A 9,373-nucleotide genomic window follows, 5' to 3' on the forward strand; every position below is an offset into this window, starting at 1 on the left:
CATAAAACAGTTGAGTTAAATTCTTTTGAAAATCTCCAAAACATTTGTCAAACTCTCTCTTTTATAAATCTCCAAAACATTTGTCAAAAAACTCCCTTTTATAAATCTCCAAAACATTTGTCAAAACTCCTTTTTATACACAAGATATAATATATGTTTGAAAATAATCATTACTCATAATATGCCCGTATACACTCTTACGCCCTGTGTAAATAGGGTTGCGCGGTCGTTGCTGTGACCTTGGGCAGGTAACGCGGTTTACCTGTGGCCACAGGCCCCACCCCCGTCAGCTAATTAATTGAAGTGCACTTAGACTGACATAGAGACAGATACCGCTTTCACTAAGTGAATCAGCGGGTGCGCTTCCATCTCGAGCTCCGGTACCGAGCTAAATCTCTGCGAATCTCTGCGGGTCTAGGGCCCAAAATAATAGTCTCCTCCACACACGTGCCCTTTTCTCAAAAAATTTCTCCTTTATATATAACTCATAGAGTTTTCTCACAAAACTTTCTCATTATTTACTTGTATATCCAGGGCAACGTGTTGGAGGGTTTTTTACTAAAAATCACGATTTCCAAAAATATTATTTTTACTCAATAATTTTCACATCAAAACCAACAAATCCTTTATATAAACAAAATAATTTAATAATTTGAAATACCGAATCAAAAATAGTCAAATCGAAATTATGCAAATAAAGGAATAATTAAAGTAATATAATAATTTGAGAAGGGGTAGAGGTTTCCCTTACGCAAATAAAGGAATAATTAAAATAATATAATAATTTGAGAAGGGGTAGAGGGTTCCCTTACTTGGACTTTTCATTAGTATCGGGATCGGGCTTTTGATAAGTGCTGAATGTTACACATTCAAGCCCCTTAATTTACATATGTTATGCTCTTAGTTTTGTTATAATTTGATGTTTTGTGTTGTTTTTGTGTTTTCTTATATTTTACAGGTTTTAGAAGAAAAACCAATCAAATTCCAAGATTATAATGAAGTCAGCAAACTCACTTTTGGATAGATTCAAACTCCAAATCAATTTTGAATTTAAGGAAAGAGAAGTTGGCAAAAATTCGTTATCTTTGGAAAGAATCCAGAATGAGCACGTCACAGTAATTTAATCATAACTTTCGGCTCAAGTATCAGATTGCAACAAAATTGATGGCGTTGGAAAGCTAATAATAAATGCAACAAATATGTCTGAAATAGATTTTTCCTAATTCGGACGTTTTCCATGCCAAACTCGCCCCGCAATAAAAGACTGCAAATCTGTACGAATTTTGGAATCCTTTTCCTACTTGGATAGAAATTTCAGAAAAAGGAGAAGACTTGTAATTATTCTTTTTGGACTAGAAAACCTACTTAGAATTGTAATAGGAATTCTAGAGCTTCTAAAGCTTCTCTAATCCCTATAAATAGGCCTCTAGCCTTTGAAGAAAGACACACAAATTTGGAGGAAGAATCAAAGGCTACATCAAGAAGGAGGTTTTTTATAGTTTTTATTTTCTTTCTTTTCCTTTATTAATTTCTTATGAGGATGATTTCCATCCAAATTATGTGTAACTAATACTTTAGTTAGGGCTCGATTGAAGCCCTAATCATGTCTTTTTAAGTTTTTCAATTTGCCTTGCTACAATTTATATATTGATGCTTAACTTGATTAATTCTAGTTTCTTGAATTCCTCGCATGTTTATGTTTAGCTAGCATATTCTTGTGGTATGGATTTGTTATTTATGTCAATTTGGATGACCGAGTCCTGGGCATAATAGAGTAACGGAAGAACCCCGACACAGGTTCTTGGATTAATCAACATAAAGACAACTGGAATAGATACCATATTCCAATCTGAGTGTGTTTACCGATTTCCATAGATTTATGCTTTCTTGAAGAACAACTTAGTAGATACCATGCTAAATCCTTCAAGGAAGAAAAGAGTTAGAGTAGATACCATGCCTAACTCGTTGTTTAGGGAAATCAATAGTTTTAGGAGAAGATACCATTCCCTTGTGGCTGGTAAGCATTAAGTATCATGTTATGATTGTAGTATTGTGCATATTGCGAATCTTATTTGAGTATGATTAGCGGTGGATATCGAAGCCCTACCTTTTCTTCATAATATTTTTAATTCAATCTTTTATCCTGTCTTATTCAACATATCGCTTTTAGGAATTTCTCTTTAAAGACAATTTATACCAATCCTCGTGGGAATGATCTCGTATTTGCCTGCTATACTATTGTTTTGATCTTGTGCACTTGCGAGTAAAACGTACAAGTATTTGCCTATTTATTTAGGTAGATATTTGCACAACAGCTTTGTATTGTTTTCTTGGTTTATTAAATAAGAATTTTCACTAGAAAATCTAGTGAAAACGATGAGTTCGGTCACGGGAAAATCGCCGGAAAGTCGCCGGAAAAGTCGCCGGAAAACTCTGCCGGAGACGGGTTTCTTTCTGTATTTTTTTTTTTTCCTACTCTCATGATTTTCTCCCTTGTAATTCTCTCAATCTCACGATCTCACACTCTCTTGTTCAGTATCTCTGCGTCTCTTGATTAAAAGAGAGCAAAGGAAGAACAACAAAGCAGGAGAAGGGAGAAGAGAGAAGAAGGAAGGAGTGTGGAAAACAAGGAGTCTTGCATGCTTATTTATAGGAGAATGAATGGTTAGGATCAAGTAGATAGGTTTTGATCCAATGGATGAGAATTGGTGCATCCAATGCAAGTGGGTTTCATCATCACTAAGGTAGTGCATTTGCATTATCATTAAAGAAAATGAAATTTAAGCCAACTCTCTCTCTCTCATTCATGATGGCTTGGCCACTAGGGAGATAGTGCACAAATTAGGAGAAGTGGGTGATGAGTTGACAATCAAAGGAAGTATTAAGTAATGCTATATAAATTTTCGTCCAAATAGAGACCAGCCTACTCCAAGCAACGTTTTGATGGTCAAAACTACTCCGATCGCTGTGAAATTTTGAGGGTAGATACATGACGTCAAGACGAACACTTTCTCTTTTTGGTCCAACTCAATCCGAGTTCGTTATGACTGAGTTTTGGTCAATCAAAGTTTCTGGTTTACTTTGACATGTTAAAACAAGATATTGTTTAGACTACTTTCATTTTATGATTACTCTAGATTCTATTCTAGTCATCTTTTATTCTTTCATCATGAGAAGAGGAGGAAATAAATGTAGTGGAATGTTGCACTAGGTGTTGAATCATTATATCTTCCACTATCATATTTAATCATCCAACTAGAATGATTAAACACACATTTATTAATGGTATTGGTATAAAAATAGGTCTTTCACATGTTGAGTTGGGTGGTGACTCATGTAATCATCATGATCATAAGAAGATAACATGTGATAGATGGGTTGGATTTGTGGATAGCAATTGAAATGGGTTGAATTCGAAATGGGCTCATTAATTATAACTTAACTGAATTTTCGTCCTATTCAGAGGTATAATTTTTCACGGAAGTTTTCGGGTATCAAATAGAGTCCAAAAATTATGAAATTTGGAGGGTAGCTAGAGGACTTCAAGATGAGCGTCTCAGTTTTTGAATCGACCAAAACGGAGTTCGTTTGACCCTGTTTCCGTTATTCCAAAGTTTAAGGTTTGTTTTGAGTTTTTATCAAATTGCAAACAAAATACATATTTATTTTCATAAATAATCGTAGTTATTCTTTTTTTCCTTATAAAAATGTTTTAAAATTAATTTAAACCATTATAATATATGTCTTAAAATCTGGGGCGTTACAGGGGAGCCCGCTTAGATACCAACGAAACACAATAGCTACCTAAATAAATTTGATTACCTATTACTATTATTCTATTTTATTTCTTATATAAATAAATATATAAACAAATATCACCGCTACTTCTATTTAACAACTCAGGCCTCTTTACTTTTATGCCAAATTTAATTAAATCTCCAATCTCAAATCAGCACTGTTATACCTTTTTCTATTTTATTATTATATCTTTATAGCTTACAACTAAAATAACCCTTTTAAATAAAATGGTCCTCCTTATAAAATCAAGACCTATAAATTAAATTCCACCAATTAAAATATATTTCCATGAATATTCACATATCTCTAAAAATACCCTTGAGATTATTATTTTGGCCTTAAAGTATTCTAACATGTTTTCAAATCTCAAATCATAATTCGTTTATCGCAAGATTAAAATCTAGGTCGTTACAATTATTAACTCTTTTGCCCTTTGTCCCATTTTCAACTTTTTTAAACCTCTCGACAAACACTTTGCCAACTTGTTTAACCCGCTTCTTCTTTTTCTTCTGTCTTTCAATTTAGAATATGAATCTTGTGCCAAGTTTACAGATACCTTAGTCTCCAGGATACTTTCTGCTATGATTAACTCATTCATCAAATCAGACAATGTGAAATCTTGTTTATTCATCATCACATTTAATCTAAACTAATTAAAGGAGCTAGGTAGGGATTGGAGTATAATGTCCACTCAAGATTCACCATCAATCTTAGCACCCAGAACTTCCACTGAATTGAACATATCTATCATAGACAAGCAATGCTCTCTTATTGGAGTACCTTCAGCCATCTTTGTGTTTAACAAAGATCTCATCATCCCTAACTTACAAGTACGATTTTGCTCTCCAATCATTTCGTTCAGGATGGTGTCTGGCATGATCTATATCTTTAAGTTGATGTTCAAGTACATTGGACAATGATCCCAAAACATAGCATTTTACCATTTCATTTAACCTTTTCTAGCAATCAAATCACTGTCTAACAGCCTCAGATGCGTTAGTAGTTGGTTCAGTGGGACTAGCTTTAGTCAACACAAATTTATGCCCCTCAACTGTAAGCAGAATGTCCAACAAATTTCTTGAGTTTTGCAAACTTTATTTTTTGGTACCTGAACTTTAATTCGTATCACAAATAGTACCTGGGTTTTGCGAAAAAATAAACTTGGCACCTTTGTCCATTTTTCTGTCCAAAATTTAACGGTTTGCCATGTCATTGCCATTTAGCACTCAAATATCACGACACTTATCCCACTTGCCACGTCAGATGTCCTACGTGTAAAATCAAGTCCATACAAGTGAAAATAAAAAAGAAGCCGCGTATAATTCTTAACCCCAACTCGTGTCTTCTTCATCGGCCATTCCCCCAACACTAACCAGCTTTGGTGCTCTGTGAAAAATTAAAATGACTTCTAAAAATAAAGTGTGTGCATAAGTGTCAACAAAAATTAAGGCACAGCGGAAAGTAAATGACACACTGATTTTTGTTGACGAAGTGGAAACTCAGTTAAGAGAAAAACCACTCCGGGGCAGCCAAACCCAAGAATTCCACTATTCAGAAGACAAAGCTAGATACAAGACAGTAACACTCACATATACCCGATGCAGTGGTCGTATCTTGATCTCTGACGTGTAACCCAATACGAACGCTTCCCAACCAGGTTCACCTTCCTGAAGGGGTCTTCAATGGAACTCATTTATCTTAGAGCCGAACTCTAAGATAGACTTCGGTTTAAGCACGGCAACAGCACACTTGAATAGGGCTTCAGAAGAAATATACGTCTCTGAGCAGTTGTGGAATTCAATACCGAATTCTTGCAGCTCTAAGTGCCCAGGGACCCCTATTTATAGTCTGGGGGTCAGAATGAGCGTCAGACAAAATTTGCCTAGGAGCCGTTCGGACGGTGGACCATGGCCGTCCGGATAGACAACTGTGCGACAAGATTTTCCAAAAATTTCGCGGAGAAATCTTTCCTGAATAAGAGCATCGTCAGGACGGGATGGCACGATCGTTCGGACGGCTGCACGTCCGCTGCAAGTAATTTCCATAACAGGCTTCGTGCGTTCGGACCATGGGGGATGAGCGTCTGGACGGCTAAACTTCAACACGCAATTTCCATATCTGATGTGCGTGCGTCCAGACCATGAGGGGGAAACGTCCGGACGGTTGAAGTCGAATCGTCAGTTACCATATACGATGCACCAGCGTTCGGACCACAGCTGTCAGACGTCTGGACGGTCAATTTTGAACTGCGATTCTTGCCTTACGGAGACACGCGTCCGAACGGGATACCACATCGTCCGGATGGTCGATTGATCTTCCCTGGAAAGAATCAGTGAACCGTTCGAGAACTGATAGGCGTCCGAACGTGCTGCTGAAACGTCCGGACGGAGCAAGTTGGAACAGAAGCTTCTCGATACAGTGAAGGGGTCCGGACGGAAGGAGCACGTCGTTTGGATGGATGATGCTGGACTGTCTGGCATCCGGACGGAATGACACGTCGTCCGGACGGATGGAGCAGTAGACAGATTGGCGTTCGGACGGGATGACACATCATCCGGACGGCTGACAGGGAACTTGAATTTCTTCTAACTTGACATCACTCTAAAAGTGGAATCCCTATTTACAGCATCCTTACACATAAAGTGATTTTGTCCAAATACAGAATAAGGCCAAAATACTAACACTCTAGTCGAGTGTTCCTCCCAAACCCCAACCCAGAATTTGCAACAAATCATGCCAAATTTAGCTTCCTGTAGAAGACACCAAATGTTCTTACGCCGACATTCCCCTAAAATGCCGAAAATCATTGATTCCTTACCAGCTCCAATATGACTATTTCTCCCTAAACCAAATGCCAAATCTACAGCAGATCAGGCTGATGTTTAGTTCCAAGTGGAAGATACCAGCTGTTCCGGACAAGATGGCATCAAGTTGCATACGAGATTCCAAAGGGAAGGAAGTTTCTCGTGGTTTAGAGAAGGTTGGTTCTTAACCCAAAATCTTCTTCCAAGATAATTTGTAATTTTTTTTTTGTTATTTTAAAAAAAAAAATGTTTCGTTTTGGATTTAGATTATTTTTTTGTTTGTTCTTTGTTCTTTGAAGTCATCATCTGGGTCTTCTTAGGTAGGCCGTGTTGAGATGTCCTTTTTTTCTGTGATTTATCTGCACCATTGAAGACCTCCTGGACTACGGAAAACCTTGGAAAAAGATTTTGGGGTTGCGCTACCTACAACTCAAGAGTAAGTAGCTTTATGATTGAAGTACTTCCAGTAGATAATTTGAATGAGTTCTTATTGACTGCATTACTATACTTTAACATACAGACAAAAGTTGCATGCAAATTTTTCAAATGGATGGACAAGCCAACTTGTGCAAAGGGTGTAGAGGTCTTACATGAGATTACAAAGAAGGTTAATGAGGTGGAGGATGAAAATGGTACCTTGGTGGCAAGGATTAAAGACTTGGAGAATGAAAATGAGAGGTGCATGGAAAGGGTTAGGCAATTGCAGAAGAGGTATAATAAACACATGGAAATCATCAATTGTCTAGAGAAGAAAAATGACAATTATAGGGCAAGAGAGAAATTTTTTATGAATGCTTTGTTGTTGTCATGGTTTACCATGTTGTTGATTGCTTGTGTTACACTTATGAAATGTGAAAAATATAAAATAAGGCTCCTAATTACACGCGCGCGTGTGTGTGTGTGTGAGATCACAACATATAACAAAATATCTAAAGTGTGGAATTAAAGGAGACAATATATTTTGTTGACAAAATGGAAACTCTTTACCAACAAAAAGAAAAACCACTTCAGGGCAGTCAAACCCAGGATATACATTATTCAGAAGACAAAGCTAGTTACAAGGCAGTAGTACTCACATTCCCTAATGCAGTAGTCGTACCTCTAACTCTGACACATACCTATACGTGAACGCTTCCCAACTAGGTCTCCTACCTGAAGGGATCTTCAATGGAATCCTTTAACTTAGTGCTCCTCTCTAAGCTAAAATTTACGCTTGATCAAATCACATAAAATAACCCTAAGAGCACTCCCAATGGATTATCTATTTGCAACTTTAAGATAGAATAGATAACAAAAGTACTAAAAAGAGACTCCATCGGCTTATATATTCCAACTCTAAAATAGATTTTTCTTAATTTCATAAATTGTGCAACTCTACAAGTAGAGTTTACTATTCACTTATCTATTTTTTTTTATTATTCTTTATCTCCACCTTTTCGCTTTTTTTTTTTTTTTTCCTTTTCCCTCCATGACTCAACGTTCTTCCTTTTTTATCTTCCTTTATAGTGGAGATCTAAGGGAAAGTGTGTGAAGTAGTGGAGTTATCAAGCGGTACCCACGTGGAAAAAAAAATACTATAATGAAAAAAATTAATGAAAAATAATAAAAAAAATAATATATAGTTAAGAATAAATAATCGGATGTATGGTGCATTTTAAAACTCACTAGCTAAACTAGATAAAATGGATTTTGATTAGCTATTCTAGATTGAGATATACATAAGCCATTGGGAGTGCTCAAAGAGAGCTAGCAAATATCTTTGTTTCTGCCTAAACACCCTCTCTTAGTACACTGAAATTTATATGATACTCGTTACAAATTACCGACACAGAAGCCCCTTTAAATTGACTTCAAAAAACCTAGACTTACATCTTTATGTTTTCAGTATCTGAAGCATTTAGGAGAGAGGATCCAAGTTGAAAGTGATACTGGGATTGCACATCCTCAGCTAGAAATGTGAAAATTGGATTCATAGAAGAAGAAAAAATAAAAAATGATAACTTCACAATTGTTTTGAGAAAAGAGTACTTAACTATCAAGCATCTCAAGCTGGGTATCCACGTCACGAAACATCTTACTTAAGGATACTACGTAAGGATTTGCAGTTAAATCCTTCCAAAATTCTCAAAATACCATTTCTTTCTTCTTCTTTTTTAAGGGAAAAAAAATGCTAAAATTTAAATGTTGGTTATAATTTAACTGAATTTATAAAAATACACATACCTGAATATTTGAAAATTTAATAATTTCTTTTTAAAAAAATAAATAAATAAACATAAGGGTACTTTGAAAATTTTAGCAAGATTCAACAGCAAATTCTAACAGAGTACCTTTCAGTGATACGTTTGGTGACATGAGTTTCCTAGTTTGAGACGCTTGATAATTCAATACCCTTTTCTCAAAACAGCCGATAGTTCAATACCTTTTTGTGGAGCCATCCAAAAAAAAAAATAATAATAATAGGAACATGCAAATATCACTTAGAAAGAAGTCATAATTGATGAATGCTTCGTAGAAAAATGCTTGCATGAAATTGTGTCTATTTTTTTTTTTTTTTTTTTTTTTCTAATTGCATGAAATTGTTATTAACAATAAATATATGATATTGAGGAAGATTCTCTCGCTTGGCCAATCAAATTAAATCTAGACCAAAAACTTGGTAAAAAAAGAAAGACAGACAAAGAAATTCAAAGGAATTCATAAGATCAATTTGATCTTAGCAACCAAGAAAAAGCCTCTTGCTTCTCAGAGGGAAAACATCTTCACGCATT

Source organism: Alnus glutinosa, chromosome 11 (assembly GCF_958979055.1).
Source record: "Alnus glutinosa chromosome 11, dhAlnGlut1.1, whole genome shotgun sequence".
Classification (NCBI taxonomy): Eukaryota; Viridiplantae; Streptophyta; class Magnoliopsida; order Fagales; family Betulaceae; genus Alnus; species Alnus glutinosa.